The sequence below is a fragment of the Ovis canadensis genome, chromosome 17 (assembly GCF_042477335.2).
Source record: "Ovis canadensis isolate MfBH-ARS-UI-01 breed Bighorn chromosome 17, ARS-UI_OviCan_v2, whole genome shotgun sequence".
Taxonomy (NCBI): domain Eukaryota; kingdom Metazoa; phylum Chordata; class Mammalia; order Artiodactyla; family Bovidae; genus Ovis; species Ovis canadensis.
The window spans coordinates 64,552,049-64,567,697 of record NC_091261.1 but is presented as its reverse complement, the minus strand read 5'-3'; the positions used below and the strand labels follow the sequence as shown (position 1 = coordinate 64,567,697).

Below are 15,649 nucleotides of genomic sequence, written 5' to 3'. Positions count from 1 at the left end.
TCTGGAACTATATTCTCTAGTTTCGGTGATGGATAGAGTTGGACAGAGAGGAGGGAGAAAAGGTTCAAAACAGTCTCCCCCCTCAGCCCAGAGTTCTCAGGCTGAGTACTTCTTGAGGCTGTCTGCTGGAAACAGGTAAGCCGGTGAAAGTGAAAGTGAAGTCGCTCAGTCGTGTCTGACTCTTTGCAACCCCATGGACTGTAGCCTACCAGGCTCCTCCCTCCATGGGATTCTTCAGGCAAGAGTACTGGAGTGGGTTGCCATTTCCTTCTCCAGGGGATCTTCCCGACCCAGGGATCGAACCCTGGTCTCCTGCATTCTGAGCCACCAGGGAAGTCCGGAGCCTGGACCAATTAACTGACCTATCTTGCTTTTAGCCTTAGAAAAATGAGGTTCGATCCTTTTGTAGTTCATGAGCGTGATGATTGGGTGTTCACGCTGCTATGTGACATGTGCCTCCCCGCAAACCTTGTTACGACACCGGCACATTACCCGTCTGACGTGAAAAAAAAAAAAAAGAAAAATGAGGTTCATCTCTAAATGGGGTTCATGATAAACCTAATGTCCCTCTCTGGGTCTTAAGTTTCCACTAAAGAGATAAGTGAATTTAACTCAGATGACCATTATATCTACTACTGTGGGCAGGAATCCCTTAGAAGAAATGGAGTAGCCATCATGGTCAACAAAAGAGTCCAAAAGGCAGTACTTGGATGCAATCTCAAAAACGACAAATGATCTCTGTTCGTCTCCAAGGCAAACCATTCAATATCATGGTTATCCAAGTCTATGCCCCAACCAGTAATGCTGAAGAAACTGAAGTTGAACAGTTTTATGAAGACCTACAAGACCTTTTAGAACTAACCACCAAAAAAGATGTCCTTTTCATTATAGGGGACTGAAATGCAAAAGTAGGAAGTCAAGAAACACCTGGAGTAACAGGCAAATTTGGCCTTGGAATGCGGAATGAAGCAGGGCAAAGACTAATAGAGTTTTGCCAAGAAAATGCACTGGTCATAGCAAACACCCTCTTCCAACAACACAAGAGAAGACTCTACACATGGACATCACCAGATGTCAACACTGAAATCAGATTGATTATATTCTTTGCAACCAAAGATGGAGAAGCTCTATACAGTCAACAAAAACAAGACCAGGAACTGACTGTGGCTCAGATCATGAACTCCTTATTACCAAATTCAGACTCAAATTGAAGAAAGTAGGGAAAACCGCCAGAGCATTCAGGTATGACCTAAATCAAATCCCTTATGATTATACAATGGAAGTGAGAAATAGATTTAAGGGCCTAGATCTGATAGATAGAGTGCCTGATGAACTATGGAATGAGGTTCGTGACATTGTACAGGAGATAGGGATCAAGACCATCTCCATGGAAAAGAAATGCAAAAAAGCAAAACAGCTGTCTGGGGAGGCCTTACAAATAGCTGTGAAAAGAAGAGAGGTGAAAAGCAAAGGAGAAAAGGAAAGATATAAGCATCTGAATGCAGAGTTTCAGAGAATAGCAAGAAGAGATAAGAAAGCCTTCTTCAGCAATCAATGCAAAGAAATAGAGGAAAACAACAGAATGGGAAAGACTAGAGATCTCTTCAAGAAAATTAGAGATACCAAGGGAACATTTCATGCAAAGATGGGCTCGATAAAGGACAGAAATGGTATGGACCTAACAGAAGCAGAAGATATTAAGAATAGGTGGCAAGAATACATGGAAGAACTGTACAAAAAAGATCTTTGTGACCCAGATAATCATGATGATGTGATCACTAATCTAGAGCCAGACATCTTGGAATGTGAAGCCAAGTGGGCCTTAGAAAGCATCACTATGAACAAAGCTAGTGGAGGTGATGGAATTCCAGTGGAGCTGTTTCAAATCCTGAAAGATGATGCTGTGAAAGTGCTGCACTCAATCTGCCAGCAAATTTGGAAAACTCAGCAGTGGCCACAGGACTGGAAAAGGTCAGTTTTCATTCCAATTCCAAAGAAAGGCAATGCCAAAGAATGCTCAAACTACCGCACAATTGCACTCATCTCACATGCCAGTAAAGTAATGCTCAAAATTCTCCAAGCCAGGCTTCAGCAATACGTGAACCATGAACTCCCTGATGTTCAAGCTGGTTTTAGAAAAGGCAGAGGAACCAGAGATCAAATTGCCAACATCCGCTGGATCATGGAAAAAGCAAGAGAGTTCCAGAAAAACATCTATTTCTGCTTTATTGACGATGCCAAAGCCTTTGACTGTGTGGATCACAAGAAACTGTGGAAAATTCTGAAAGAGATGGGAATACTAGACCACCTAACCTGCCTCTTGAGAAACCTATATACAGGTCAGGAAGCAATAGTTAGAACTGGACAGGGAACAACAGACTGGTTCCAAATAGGAAAAGGAGAATGTCAAGGCTGTATATTGTCACCCTGCTTATTTAACTTCTATGCAGAGTACATCATGAGAAACGCTGGACTGGAAGAAACATAAGCTGGTATCAAGATTGCCGGGAGAAATATCAATAATCTTAGATATGCAGATGACACCACCCTCATGGCAGAAAGTGAAGAGGAGCTAAAAAGCCTCTTGATGAAAGTGAAAGAGGAGAGTGAAAAAGTTGGCTTAAAGCTCAACATTCAGAAAACGAAGATCATGGCATCTGGTCCCATCACTTCATGGGAAATAGATGGGGAAACAGTGGAAACAGTGTCAGACTTTATTTTTTGGGGCTCCAAAATCACTGCAGATGGTGACTGCAGCCATGAAATTAAAAGACACTCCTTGGAAGAAAAGTTATGACCAACCTAGATAGCATATTCAAAAGCAGAGACATTACTTTGCCGACTAAGGTCTGTCTAGTCAAGGCTATAGTTTTTCCAGTAGTCATGTATGGATATGAGAGTTGGACTGTGAAGAAAGCTGAGCGCTGAAGAATTGATGCTTTTGAACTATGGTGTTGGAGAAGACTCTTGGGAGTCCCTTGGACTGCAAGGAGATCCAACCAGTCCATTCTGAAGGAGATCAGCCTTGGGATTTCTTTGGAAGGAATGAGGCTAAAGCTGAAACTCTAGTACTTTGGCCACCTCATGCAAAGAGTTGACTCATTGGAAAAGACTCTGATGCTGGGAGGGATTAGGGGCAGAAGGAGAAGGGGACGACAGAGGATGAGATGGCTGGATGGCATCACTGACTCGATGGACATGAATCTGAGTGAACTCTGGGAGTTGGTGATGGACAGGGAGGCCTGGCGTGTTGCGATTCATGGGGTCACAAAGAGTCAGACACAACTGAGTGACTGAACTGAACTGAACTGAAAGATAATGGGGATCTGATTCCATGGGGAAGTAATAAATAATAAATTTACTACATATATGTCAGTCTCATGCCTTGAAAAATCATGCTGACCTAATTCTCTATTTTCATTATAATTAGTACAATTAGATGGTCAGTTTTATGTGTCATTTTGGCTGGATTACAGTTTCAGGTTATTCAATCAAGCATTAATCTAGCTGTTGTTGTGAAGGGATTTTGTAGAAGGGATTAACACTCATAATCAGTTGAATTTACTGGAGACATCACAGGTCGTAATTTCAAATTATATTACAAAACTATAATAAGACAGTATGGCATTCATAAAAAGAGACAAATAGATCAGCAGAACAGAATAGAGAGCCTAGACATAAATCTGTGGATAAATGGTCAATTAATTGACAACAAAGGAATCAAGAATATACAATAGGGAAAGGGTAATTTGTTCAGTAACTGGTACTGGGAAAACTGAAGAGCCACATGCAAAAGAATAAAAGTGAATTCCTATCTTGTATCACACACAAAAATCAGCTCAAAATGGATTAAAGAATTAAAGACATGAAACTGTAAAACTCATAGAATAAAGCATAGGGGGTTATCTTCTTGACATTTTGGTCTTGGCAATGATTTTTTTTGGATTTGACACCAAAAGAAAAATCAATGAAAGCAAAACTAGACAAGTGGGACTACATCAAACCAAAAGGCTTCTGTACAGCAAAGCAAACCATCGATGAAATGAAAAGGCAAGCAACAGAACAGCAGAAAATATCTGTAAATCATGTATCTGGATGAGGAGTGATTTTAAAATTATATAAAGAATTCATACAACACAACAGCAAAAAAAAACTAAAAACAACCCTATTTGAAAATGGACAGAAATTTTCCAAAGAAGGCATACAAATGGCCAACAGGTATATGAAAAGGTGCTCAAATATCACTCACATCAGGGAAATGCAAGTCAGAACCATATTGAACTTTAACCTCACACCTCTCAGAATGGCTGTCATCAAAACAACAAGAGATAACAAGTGTTAATGAGGATATGGGGAAAGGGGACACTGGGGCAGTGCTGGTAGGAGTGTAAATTGGTGCAGCCACTATGAAAAACAGTATGGAGTCACCTCAAAAAACTGAAAATAGAACTACCATATGCTCCAGCAACTCTACTTCTGGGTATATATCCAAGGGAAATGAAAACAGGATATTGATTCCTTGCACTCCCACGTTCACTGCAGCGTTATTCACAATAGCCAAGAGAAAGAAACAACCTAAGTGCCAGTCAGTGGATGATGAAAGGATAAAGAAGATGTGGCAACACACACACACACACACACACACACACACAGGAATACTATCCAGCCATGAGAAAGAAGGAAACCCTGCAATTTTCAACAATATGCATGGACCTTCAGGGCATTATGCTAGCTGAAATAAACCAGACAGGGAAAGACAAATACTATGTGATATCATTTATATGTGGAATCTAAAAAAAGAGTCAAACTCAAAGAAACAGGGAGTAGAAAAGTGGCTGCCAGGGGCTGGGGGAGAAGGGTGTGAGAAATAGGGAGAGGTTGGTAAAAAAGTGTAAACTTTCAGTTATAATATTAGTAAAGCGTGAGGATCTAATGTATAATATGGTAATTATGAAAGTGAAAGTGTTAGTCGTTCAGTTGTGTCTGATTGTAGCCTGCCAGGCTCCTCTGTCCATAGGATTCTTCAGGCAAGAATTCTGGAGTGAGTAGCCATTCCTTTCTCCAGGGGATCTTCCTGACCCAGGTACTGAATCTGGGTCTCCCACATTGTGGGCAGATTCTTTACCATCTGAGTCACCAGGGAAGCTATAGTTGATAACAACAAATATTCTCTCACACACACTATATATATATATATATATATATATATATATACATGTATATATGGTGTTATATAGATGTATTAACTTACTAGATGGGAAGGAATCCTCTTACAATGCATACAGTAATCAAATCATCATGATGTACACTTTAAATATCTAACAATTTGTCAATTACACCTCGATAAAGCTGAAAAAAGAATCAGCTAACTTTAGGTAAATGAATGTATTCTAGATAATCTGGATACTCCTGATCTAATCAGTTGAAAAGCCTTAAGAGCAAAGTTGAGGCTTCCTTGAAGTAGAAATTCCATGTGTGAAGAGTAGCTTCACTTCTTGTGTGAAAGTTTCCTTCCATTTCCCCTTCCTGACAGCCTGACCTATGGATTTTAGATTTTCCCAGATGGCCCCCATCACAGAAACCAGTTGCTTGCAATGTCTTTATTGTATATCCTACTGGGGGGCTTCCCTGATAGCTTAGTTGGTAGAGTCCACCTGCAATGCAGGAGACCCTGATTCAATTCCTGGGTCAGGAAGAACCGCTGAAGAAGGGATAGGTTACCCACTCCAGTATTCTTGGGCTTCCCTTGTGCTCAGCTGGTAAATAATCCACCTGTAATATGGGAGACCTGGGTTCGATCCCTGGGTTAGGAAGATCCTCTGGAGAAGGGAAAGGCTATCCTCTCCAATATTCTGGCCTAGGGAATTCCATGGACAATATAATCCATGGGTTGCAAAGAGTCGGACACAAATGAGCAACTTCCATTTACTTCACTCACTAGTTTGTCTGGTGGAACCCTGATGGATACGGTACCCTGCACATGTGTTCTGGAGCAGCTAAATGAATCTTGCAATTTCCAAATGTGCTAACTGCATTTCCACTTCTATGTTTTAGCTTGTTCCTTACCCCTTGTTGGAATGTTCTCTTCCACGAGGCCACTTTTCAAATCTTATGTCTTGTCTTTAAGGTCCAGCTTGAATAGCTGCCTCTGTGAAGCCTTACTGGCTGCCTGGGGTCTGTTGGTGCCCCCTCCTCTGAATTCATACAGCATTGTGGGTGACCACTTGTTTGGCCTGCAGTCCAACTTTATCTTGTTATGACCCCAGAAGGGTCAGAAGCATGACTTCTAAACCTTTGTTTCCCTAATCCTAACTGCTGTAAGGTGCTGCTTCTGCAATTCTATCAGCACAAGCAGAATGCCATTTTGGGCTTTCTGATGCCTTTCATAATTCCTGTCCCTTCACAAGTGCAAATTTTTCGTGGTGTGGAGCATCCCTTTCCATGTGCTGGGGCTCAGATATGCTAGAATAACAGAAGAAAGCCTTCTGTAACATCAACTTCAAATAGGGAATTGAATCAAAGACACGATTTTGATGTAAAAGCAAATGGAGTTATGTCAAGAGGCTGAGGAAATGTCTTATTGTCCAGTCCTTAGGCCAGACTTCTGCTTTTTCCACTTTCCCTGCCTAGAGTGACTCGAAATCTCCTCTGGCTCCATGTAGAGAACACCTGAGAGAACTGAATGTGCAACACCCTGAGTGGAAGATCTAAGTGGAGGTGAGGATGGGGGACGTGGGGGGCTAAAACCTGGAGATTGGAAGAGGAGAGCAAGTCCACAGAAGAGAAATTGGTGGCCAGAGGACAACCCAACATGGAGCGTGGCAGGCAGCGTCTGGAGGTGCGACGGGTGACTGCAGTCCCGGACTGAACCCAAAGTGAACACACCTGTCAGATAGCATTTCAGGCTGGAGCCCAAATCCAGGAACTCCTGGACGCTGAGGGCACACGTGACTAACCCGCTGGCACCTGCCCTTCCTCAGTGCTGGCTGCACCTTCTGTGCCTCTCAGGCTCTGGGCAGAAGAGGGGATTACACAACCTATCGGAAATGACAGTGCATTCCTCCCTAACTCAGAGGATCAAAGGGCTCTTCAAAGACGCAGGAGGTGGGGTGGCAGGGGGCGCTTGGTCCCTGTCACAAAGCTCAGTAGGGGGGACGCAGGCTGCCTCAGCCCAGGGGTTTCTTCTTCCTGCCCCCATCCCTTTCTCACCTCCCCTAAGAACAACAGGAACTGAAGTTTCTTGGGAAGAGAACAAAACTATACTGTCTCTAGAAGGGTCTGAGAAATCTTGAGCTCTCACCTTTGCTCTGAGGTGGGGCAATTCCGAGGGAGCTACACCTGTGGCTGAGGGTGAGAGGAAGTGGGGGGCAAGATGGGGACCCAAAGGCTCATCAAGACCCAAGTCCTCCTGGGTGTGTTGAATATGGAACAATTTCTTCTTGCTGATGCATCCCTAAGTTATCTCGGTCCAAAATGAAACTCAAAGAGAAACAGCTAGTAAAAAGCAGGAGAGAAGTTGAGGGCCAGCAGGAAGGGTGAGTTGCTCTCTGTGAGGCTGACTCACAAATCTACAACTGACTCATGAGTGCGTGAGAGAAAAGTTCAACATGGTGAGCAATCAAGGAAATGTAAATCAAATCAAAGAGGAACTTGAACAGTCTTTAAAGAGGGTCTTCTCTGACACACGCTGGTGGGAGGGCATACTGGTTTTCTGGAAAGTCACTTGTTATTAAGTAACAAGACTTGAAAATGATGATTCAGTCATTCTTCTAGGAAATGACTGAAGAAATAACAAGAGATGTGAATAAAGATGACCGTATGCAAAGATGATCACTGCTTCATTATAACAACAAAAAAATTGAAATGTCCAGCAAAAGAGAATAGTTAATTATAATTAATCCACTTTGGACATAAGTCATTAAATGTGGTCATTGGTATAGGCAATTTGGTCCAAAAATGTGTGTGAAATCCCATGGATATTTTAAGTCTTTGCTAATTGGGCAAGTTCTTTGCCTCTCCAAGGCCTCAGTCTCTTCACCTGTAAAATGGGTTTATCAATATCTACCCAGGACAGCTGTTATAAGAATTAAATGTGTTTCTGTGACCAGGGTTTCTGGCTATTTAAGAGACTCAACCAATATGAGCAATGATTATCTCATAGCAGATGTGTAATTTTTTAATAAGGAAAAAAATAGTTCATGCTATTTTAAAATAATATTTTAGAAGAACTTCTGATGAAATGGGAAATAAAAATAATATTAAATATAAAAGCAGACTACAAATAATGCATGTGGCTGTAATCCCACTTTGCAAATGCACACATATATACAAAGTGCATTTCAAAAACACTTAAAGGAGCTACCTCAAAATATTACCAGCAGTTAGGGTGTAGATTACAACCTAATCTACAGTAGTTTTTCTTCTCTCCTTTATAAGTTAGTGTGTTTTCAAAAAATTCTACAATAAATGCTTTATCTTTTTTTTTTTAAAGTAAAAATTTGTCAAAGATTCTGAATCTGATGTGGGAAGCACACAGAAGGGAAAACTGTGACCTCCAGCTGTGAGTGGCCCCTCTGGGGGTGTCACGCTCTGCAGAAAGTGGAGTCACCCATGTGGGGCCAGGGTGTCCTGTGAAATATATAGACCAGGGTCACAGCAGCTTGTGAGGCACGATGGCCTCGGCAGACCTTTCCGGGGAGTGGGCACTCTGCCACCTGGGCCTGTATCATAATGAGATAATGTTTGTGAAAGCACTTTGCCAAAGAGAAAACTCTATCCAGATAGGCAATTCTGGGGCTTATTCTAGAGAAAGGAGGCTCTCGGAGCACATTCCATTAAGGAATTTCACACTATGCCTCCTCCTCCAAAGTCCTCTGTTTCTCCCTCCCCCTGAACAGGAATATATTTAGTAACCCTATCTAAATCCTCTTCTTTCCCTTAATTTGATTAAGAAGCTAGGGGAACAAGGGATGAAGTGGGGGGTGAGCAGAGGGGGAGATTGAGTTGTGGGGAAAGATTAGAGGAGCTCAATGGCTATCTCAGGCGGAGTGACGCCTGAGTGTGGACAGGACAAGGGCCTCCAGGTACTTAGTACAGAGGCACAGAGGACAGAGGGAGGGACACGGTTGATCACGGAGCAGCGTCTCTGGCTTCAGGAGAATCAAAATGGTGAGGGGCAAGCTTCAAGGGTTAATGCGGAGAGTGGGCGACATTCGCTAAAGGAGGCATTAGCATCTTCCTCCCTCTCTTCTGGATTCCTGGAGCTTCAGGGTCTTCAGATCCTTAAGAAGTTCCAAGGGGTTAATATGTTGAACTGCTATGAGGGAGGAATTTTCACATATATCAACTAATCTACTCTAACGAAGTAAATTATCGCCCATGAGGCTGATGCTCAGAGAGAATGGTTTTTTGCTCGTAAGCAGACGATGTCAGGGGGGTGTGGGGAAACTGGGGTTCAAATCCAGCCCTCCCTGCTTTGACCACTCTCCTTGGCAAGTGTTATCTTTACATCCAGCACTTATTTTCTTGTGCTTTACAAAGAAGTGGTTTCATGATATTTCTACAAGGTAGATACTATTAATAACCCCATTTTACAGATGAGCAACCTGAGGTTTGGAGTAAGCAACTGAGCTAAAGTTACAGAGCAGATATATGGTGAGAGAGCGGGTCTTGGAGAGCCTGGGAAAGTAATGGAACACGGGGTATAAGGTATTTTGGGGGTTGGGGAGGGGCTCCTGTTTCATGTGTCTCTTCTAATAGCTGGTTGATCCTCAAGGACAGAGACTTTACCTTGTTTATCCTTTTCCCAGTCCCTGAACACAATGCCTGGAACACGGGGAACGTTTGCTGGTACTTGTTAAGAACTAGTGGTACTTGTTAAGTTTGGCCAAGCAAGAGTCTCCACCGAGGGCCAGCGTGGTGAGGATTAAGTGAGACATATTTGTCTAGGGATTTCCAAGGCTAAAATGTCACAGTGCTGGGCTTCAGAAAAGGATCCGTTGGCAGTGGGAATCCCTGCAGGAGGCTTTAAAGGTGACCAGGACCTTGACAATGGGTAGGCCCAGGGAGAGGGCTCCAGCTCTCCTGGAAAGATTGGATTTAGACCTCAGTGACAATGAGGGGGGGATTGGCACATGCTCCCACTGCTTCCTTCCACAGGGACGTCTCAAGGACACCTCCCAATCTTGGGGGATAAAGCACAGTATGGCAGATGAAGGTGAGGGCGAGAAGAGTGCCACCTGAGCAGCTCAGGAAGACAGACAGAAGAGAGAGGGAAGTGGGGAGAGCTTAGTCCTTTCATTACAGGGACCTAAGACTCTTATAGAAATAGGTTTGAAAGGATGAAGGGCAGAAAGTTCGCCTCTTCTGGAGAGGACTAATATCTTCTAGGAAGGGACCTCAGGCTTCAGCAAGAGTCTCTCACTGCTAAACAAACACCGTATTGCTTTATGGTCCACTACAGCTTTAGAGGAAGCATTCATGCTTCTCTTCCTTCTACAACCTGTGAGCACGGCTAGCAAAGGGCAGAGAACAGAAACAGCCAGAGAGTTCTTGGGCCAAGTCCAGGGCTTCCTGGCCTGTGTTCGGAGAGCCTCAGCTTTTTTCCCCCTCTTGCAATAGTTCTTGGTGTCTTTATGTGAGCTGCTTATTAACCAGAGGATATCAGGGCGCTGGGAGGGGAGAGCCAGTGCCGGTTGCCAGGGAGTGGAATTCACAAGTGCAGAATGGAGCAAAATGATGTGTGCTGTCTGAGTGACGGGGGATGGAACCAGACTCTGGTCAGCACACTGCGCCATCAGATTGGAGGGTCCCATGGCCTGTGGGGGCAGGCAGGAGGCCCAGGGGTTCACTACCAACACTGTCTGTTCATAGGGGAGTTCCATCCGCCAGGATGAACGATAGTGAGTGGCTCTGAAGCAGCTGGAGGAATCCTAGTAAGGGTGGGAAAAGCCATTGGGTCGACACTCCCCTCTGTCAGCAACAAGTGGAGGGAGCTCTCTCAAGAACTCCTTTACGAGCCGCCTTTCCCAAAGACACTACTTTTCAATTAAGTATGAAAATCCTGGGTATCCTTTCCCCTCTCTTCTAGTAAGTTGCAGCTGACAGTCCCAGACTACAGGAGTACTTCTGATGGGCTGCATCAGCCAGATGACCTCCTGGGGTCAAACCAAGGAAGCAGAGGCCCCCTGGGCCCTGAGTTGGTTCTGGATACTGGGGCACGGAATGGCTTCCCGCTGTGTCTAAAGAAATATGGCTTAGCCAGGCTTCAGCAGGCTGCAGCATTAAATATCTTAGGTTTCAAGTTGGTACCAGCTGTACTGAAGGGAAACGGTTGGGGAAATTCTCCCATTTGGCTTCTTTCCACGTGGAGGATGGCTAAAGGAAGAGACAGCTTAGAGCCGTTGTGCTGGTGCCTTAAAAATAATGATATAAACACAGCCACAGAGGTTGGCCTATGGAGTCCCTGATGGGGACCAGAGAAGAAATGTTGTCCTGACTTACCCTTCAACCCTCGCTCTGCAAACAGAAGTGACCCAGCCCTCATCTATCACCTCTGAAGCTAAACAACTTCCTCAGATGGCCCCATGGAACATAAATCAAGAGGGCCCTGGCTTCAGAGAAACCTGTACACAACTGAGGCCCTCAGAAATACTTGTCCTCATATTTTCTTCCTCTATGTTCAGAACAGGGTGCCAGCAAGTCATAATGCCAGAGGAATACAGCAGATCACCTTAACTGTGCTACTCAATTTCGCTGAACCTGGATCCTCACCATTAAATGAGGAATCATGTCGTGGGTTTGAGGTGGCAATTAAGGGAGATAATTCAAAGAGAGTGCTTAGTTCAGTGCCTTGAATAATATTAGCTTCTATATTATCATGTCATTGTTTGAGGGCCATTCCTTGGTACAAAGAGGAAACGCAAACACATAATAGCAATTCTAATTGTAATCCCAAACAAGAAGGGCTGTGGACTAGAGCCTCAGTGATTTCACAACACACAAGGCTTCTGTCTCCTGCTCACTCTCGAGCCAAATCTGGGACAGACCTGGTTATACTTGGCAACCTCAGTGGCCTCCAACTTGTTTAAATTCTCAGAGAATCCCAATGGATACTTAGACCTGCTGACGCAGAGACAAATTCAGACATGCTGAGCTGGCAGTGAAATGGAGGATAAGGAATCAAAGAAAGTGTGTTCACATTCTAAGAGTGTCTGAAGCGCTGTGGTTTGCACAGAGAGCCCTCCTCTCACATGGGAGGCTCACAGATTCTTTCTTCTCGTGGTTATTCCACAACAGGAGCATCACGCCCATAACAAATGTAACAAACATGGTTTTGCTCCCAACTGAACAGGTAAAGACATGACAAAGCTATTGAATGCCAGCTCCTCTGCTTCTGCTCAGGTTGTTCTAACCATCCCTGCCTGGGAACTGGATCTGGGGTAATGGGTGACCCAGCAGGCAGAGAGATGACAGATTCCTACATCGTGTAGCAACGCCGGGACAACCTGGGGCATCTGGCCTGGCAGACGGGCAGGCAGGCTGGGAGAGGCAGCTGTAAGTACACCGACCTTTGTCCCCATTTGCTCTGGGAGAGGGTGGACCTGCCAAGGCTGCTCTCTTCTTTCTCTCCGTGGCCGCTGGGCACTCCTGCTAATCACAATGTTTTCAGGGACCTCAGAAAACCTGACCCTTGCGGGTGGCAAGCAGAGACCTCTTCTGGCAGCCGAAGGGCGCTCTGAACCTCTGTCCAGACACGGCAGGCACAGGACTCCTAGGCGTGCGTGTGCTGCTCCTGAAAGAAATCTCTTCCCTTCTGGCTTTCTCCCAGCTAGAAGGCTTATCATTAACTAGCCATTTACTCCTCTAGAAAACTATCCACTCTGGGCACTCCTTCATTCAGACCGCTAAGGGATCCAAGGGAACAGATTAGAGGTCAGTGTCCCTGACTTTGAGCTCAGCAGGACTGCCTTCCTCTTTGCAGGGCTTGTCCCCCGGGGAGGGAAACGCTCCTGTTGCTGCTGTGCTCACTGTCAGCACTGTCAGCTAAGTGCCGGTTCTGAGGAAACTGTGTTCTTTCTTCTGCAAGGTCCTCCAGTCCTCTGGCTCGCCAGGCTGGACATGAGGAGGGTGAGGAACGCACATGTCTAGTGGGCAGGTGGGGGTACTCTCTGGTTCGTTCAGGGTAAATCTGCCTTCTTTTTCCCCTTTCTTTCTTAGTTTCCCTGAATGATGCTGCTGGGGGTTGAAGCAGGTTGGGCCGGAAAGTCAATTTTTCTTGAGAAAAAGTCAAAGTTTGCTCTTTGGAGTAAGAAGTTAGGCCCCGGTTGCCTATCCCCTTCACCTTATGGAGGGCACTACGCCTGCTAGTTCCCATCCAGCTGGCAGCGGAGCCCACGGTCAGAGAGAAGCATCCTTCTCTTTCACAAATAAACAAATCCAATCCATGTGCTACAGGACTTAGGGTATATTAATAGCCAGATATTTTGTTTTCCTATTCTGGTGCTTATCCCCATCCACTAGTATGAAAGATAAGAGAACACAAAATGTTCTCCACTAGCCACCCTTCTCCCCTCCCCCAGGAGAGGCAAGCCAGGGGGCATGAGCTATTCTGTTTAAAGTGATCGCTGCTGTCCGAACTCTGAGAAAAGAGACTTAAAAGTTCATATTCGGTCTCTCTTGGCTACTGTTGCTGCTCAGCAAAGAAACTCCATACTGTTTAAACCCTCCAGGCAAATGGGTTGCAAGGCAACCTTCAAACAATAGAAAATACCCCAAACTAAAAATACAGGCATCGAAGGATTGAAAGCATGGTGGTATCTTGGGGAAGTAATTCCAAAACTGGGGTGAAGGAGAAAGCTGTCGGCTAAGCTGCTGTTATGTCACGTTAGCCCATTTGCCAGCTTTCACCCTTCACTGAGTTTCTTATAATCCACATATACTGGACTTAGTTCTTTCTATGGTCATCAACACCTTTATGAGGGAAGGGAGGATGCTCAAAAAGCCTGTAATAGCAGGCTGTCTCCTGTCCTACGAAAGTTACAGTGATTCTAATCAATGTACTTCCCTACTAGCTCCCAGCCCTGACAATGATTGCAACTTCTATTCCTGAGAAGTCCTTAGAAACCCAAGAAAGAAGAGGGCTCAGGCTCAACCATAACGGTCCTGTGCCAGGAAGGCAGAGGCTCAGTTAGACAGTAATGTGATGATGGAAGGAAAGGTGAGAATGATGCATTTGGAAGACAGTTGAAGGGACCACAAGCCAAGGAATGCAGGCGGCCTCCAGAAGCTGGAAAAGGCAAGGAGTTGCATTCTCTCCAAGAGCCCCAGGAGGAATGTAGCCTTGCCGACACCCTAACTTTAGCCTCATGAGACTTCTGATCTCCAAAAAAGTTAAGAAAATACACTTGTGTTGTTTTAAGTTTGTGATAATTTGTTACAGCAACAACAGGTCACTAATACAGCAGGTGAGAATCCAAGGATCTTTTCCAAGAACAAGAAGCCTTCCATTAGTTCTTGGGTCCTCCACACTCTAGTACTGCAGGCAGATGACTGGGAAACCAAGGTGTTTCCTTCCTGATGTATTTACCACAGATGACCAGATCATCAAAGGGCACTGAATCAGGTGGGCTGATTCACAATTAAACACAAATCAATGAAAAGGCTGCTCTTTGGGGACTTTCCTGGTGGCCCAGTGGTTAGGAATCCACCTTGCAATGCAGGGGACGCAGGAACTGGTTGAGGAACTAAGATCCTACATGCTGCAAACTACAGAGTGCACGCACTCTAGAGCCCGCATGCCAAAACTACAGAGGCCCTGCACCATCCCGGGGCCACAACGAAGACTCAACACAACCGAAGACTACAAAAAAACAAAAAAGGCTGCTCTTTTATTTTCACCCATCAACACTGCAGGCTGATCAATCTATTATCCAGTAGGCAGACTTGAGCAACTGGGACGTGGTTTTCTCCCTTTACTTGTGGCCCCACCCCAGCCAGCATCACTTAGACCAGACTAGAAAGGCAAACTGGCAGAAGGAAAAATGAACCACCTCTATATCTCTACTCCAGGAAGCTGGCCAGAAACTAGAAGAGAATCTCTTAGACCTCTTTGAAGGAAACACTTCAGAAATTTCAAGGCTCTCTTCTTTTGTGAGCAGTTTTGCTTTTTTCCAGACTATTCTCTGATTAAATGTCTTCCTAGGGTTTGCACAGAGTGCCTAGAAAACCCTATCTCAAAAACAGAAAAAAAAAAAAGAGAGAGAGAGAAAAGCACAGAATTTCCCTAGTTCCATGCCTCCTAGAAGCATAAGTACTGGAAGACAGCAACTCACTCTGTCTTATGACATTTCGAGGAGATAAGAACTATCGATCTGGCCCCCATTTTATATTTTGGGACCCTGAGTACTACAGGAAGGGCAGCAACACAGATATGGTCACCCAGCAAGTAGAAGAGATTTGCCCAAACTAGAACACAGCTCCCCCTACTCCTAGACTGGCGCTGCCCTCCTGTCCTCATGCTTAGTCTTGGGCCCTGGTGAACCAGGTCAGGAGGGTGTGGCCTCTGGGTAGGTGGTCTCAGTGGAATGCAGAGATATCAAACCATTAAGCCTGTCATCACATGGCAAGCTACTGACGCCCCAGGGGAAAG

The 15,649-nt window shown here is 44.8% G+C and overlaps 1 non-coding gene across 1 annotated transcript; it reads left to right on the top strand.

The window, feature by feature from the left end:
* Nucleotides 1–397: 397 nt before the first annotated feature.
* LOC138422982 (small nucleolar RNA U13) lies at nucleotides 398–502 on the top strand. The gene has a single exon (XR_011250094.1). It is a non-coding gene; the product is annotated as a small nucleolar RNA U13 (small nucleolar RNA).
* Nucleotides 503–15,649: the final 15,147 nt, after the last annotated feature.